Below are 2,431 nucleotides of genomic sequence, written 5' to 3'. Positions count from 1 at the left end.
TACAACAGGGCTACGAGCAATTCCCCTGGGTGCCTGGGCCCCTTCCCACAGCAGTGGGGACGTTTCCGTAGGGAAACCGGGCCCGGGATGGGGGCAGATGAAGGGACAGGCCCCACTGGGGCAGGCTCAACCCTGACAAACAGATCGGGGTGAAGATCTCGGGCTCTCTTTGTCCTTTGCTGGCCACCCACCGTGGTCTCACCTGGACGGGGAGGGCGCAGGGCCTGGCCGTCTGTGCTCATGGAGAAGGTGCCACCCCTCATTGCAGAAGAGACACCCTGATCCCAGGGCCACCCTAGGGATGCCAGCCCGGCCTGTGGGGGGGGATGGACTCTCCAGGCCCCCGGGGCGGCGGCGAGGCCGGCAGGACGCGAGGTCAGGAGCGGTCCGACGGGGCGTCCCTGCTTTAGCCCGGAGGAGCGACTGCAGTTTAAAAAGACTGAAGGGTGTCCGGGGCCGAGGGGCGCGGAGATGGATGCTCAGGGCCGTTGGGCTGAATGCAGGGAGAGGGGCCCCACCGMTATCTCGGCACGGGACCCTCCCCTTTCCCGGTGCCCCCGGCCCTGCCCGGGCTGCCCCGGAGTGCCCGTCCCCTCGCTCGGGCACAGAACGGGGCCCGATCTCCCCAGTGGGAGAACAGCCGGAGAGCCGAGAGAACAAATACGGGCCTTGCCCCGGAGCCGGGAGCTGGCGGGGGGCGTGGCGGCAGGCAAAATGCTGAAGCCCCCCGGACCCGCTGCCGGAGATACGGGGACAGTGGGAGGCCAGAAGTGGCTGGGACGCGCTGCTCTGCACGGCAGTCTTTCCGCATGTCGCGACACAAGGGAACGGTGACGATATGCTAGCGAATGTGTAATGTTTGCTGCGGGGGGCAAGCGGGATGGACCATGTAGGGTGCAGAGGAAAGCAGGGAGAGCCCTCTGCCTCCCCCGTCCCTCGGCGTGCCCGTCCCCGGTGTGCCGCGGGCCAGGGGCGGGCTGGCAGCGGCCCTGTACCGGGGCCTTTCTGGGGAGCGGAGGAGAGAGGCTGCAATTCCTGCCCCAACCCCAGAATAGGGAAGAAAAAGCCTTTCCTTTCAGCAGAGACTCATGCATCAAACTTCAATTTTCCGGACGATTGAATTAGTGATTTTTTTTCTCCTGATCTAAAATACACTTAAGTCTTTGGGATTAATTACCACGTTCTGGTCCCTCAGACTGTAGTATTAGTTATCGTTGCCATATTCGACATCAGCCCTGACACCTCATAAAATAAGGAACTGAATTTCACTGACTCAACCTGCTTCAGCCCTGTTGGATAATTCAGGAGGGGGCTTTATTCTCCGTCTGGGAGCCCTGTGTGAAGTGAACAAGATCAAATATGGATCTTCCCCACCCCTCTCAGGAAAAAGAAAAAGCGTACCCCCTCCCCACCCAAACACTAAAGGGTGGCATTTCCAAGCAGACAACACCCCCACCGCCGCCTCACCTTCCTCTCCCTTCACACCTCAGAACGAAATCTAAGGCAGTGTCAAGTTTGGGGATGAAGGATGGGTATGGAGTGGGAGGGGGGGTGGTCCGGCTCTTACGTTTGAGAAATGGGGTTTCTGTCAGGAGGCAACAGCGGTGGCTGAGATGCGGGCTGGACTGAGACCCTCGGGAGTCGCCTTGCCCGCGGCAGGAGCGCAGCCTCTGCCCGCACCTGCCCGCGACCAGCGCCCACGCCCACCCCGACGGGGGTGACACGGGACACCGCAGCCCCCCACGGGGTGGGTGCTGGGGGACCACCGGGCCTTCAGACCACTCCGCAAAGCCCTTCCATGCTTCCCCGCACCCTTTTGCCAAATTGAGAGTTTTCACCTCCGCGGGCCAGGACCTGTGGGATTTAAGGGGTTTGACGCTTTTTTTTCCTGTCGGGAATGATTCGGGGAAGGCCGGTCACTCCCCCTGCCCCACGTCTACTCTTCCACGAAGGGAATCGCGGTGAGCCGGTCCCTAGAGCACGGAGCACCGGGCTGGGAGCTCTGACTGTTTGCCCAGGGGTGGGAAAACGGGACCGTTTTGCCCCCCTCTGTGAATCCACGCAGGAAATACTGGGGGTAGGGTGAAGGCTCGTTGTCCCGGGCGTCCCCAGTCAGTAACTCCCGAGGATCTCGGCCCAGCTCCCCACTTCTCCGGGGCAGCGCTTGACAGGGAGCGGAGCGGCCGGAGGCGGCCGGGTCCGCGGGGCAGATCTGGAGATCCCTAATTTGGGGGAATCTGGGGGACTGGGTGGCGCAGGAGGGGTTCTGTGCCGCGATCACGGCAGCAGCCCTGCGAGCTGGCCGGGAAGGGCTGCGGCTCGGTCAGCCCAGAGGGCACGATTCAGCGCTGTCACCGCGTCCCTACTGCTTCTGCGGGGAAAAAAACCCGCAGCAAAACCAAATAAACAAACAAATCATTTCCCCCCGGCC

This window comes from Manacus vitellinus, unplaced genomic scaffold (genome assembly GCF_001715985.3).
Source record: "Manacus vitellinus isolate BGI_N305 unplaced genomic scaffold, ASM171598v3 scaffold_15_pilon, whole genome shotgun sequence".
Classification (NCBI taxonomy): domain Eukaryota; kingdom Metazoa; phylum Chordata; class Aves; order Passeriformes; family Pipridae; genus Manacus; species Manacus vitellinus.
Note: the sequence above shows the minus strand (reverse complement) of the source record.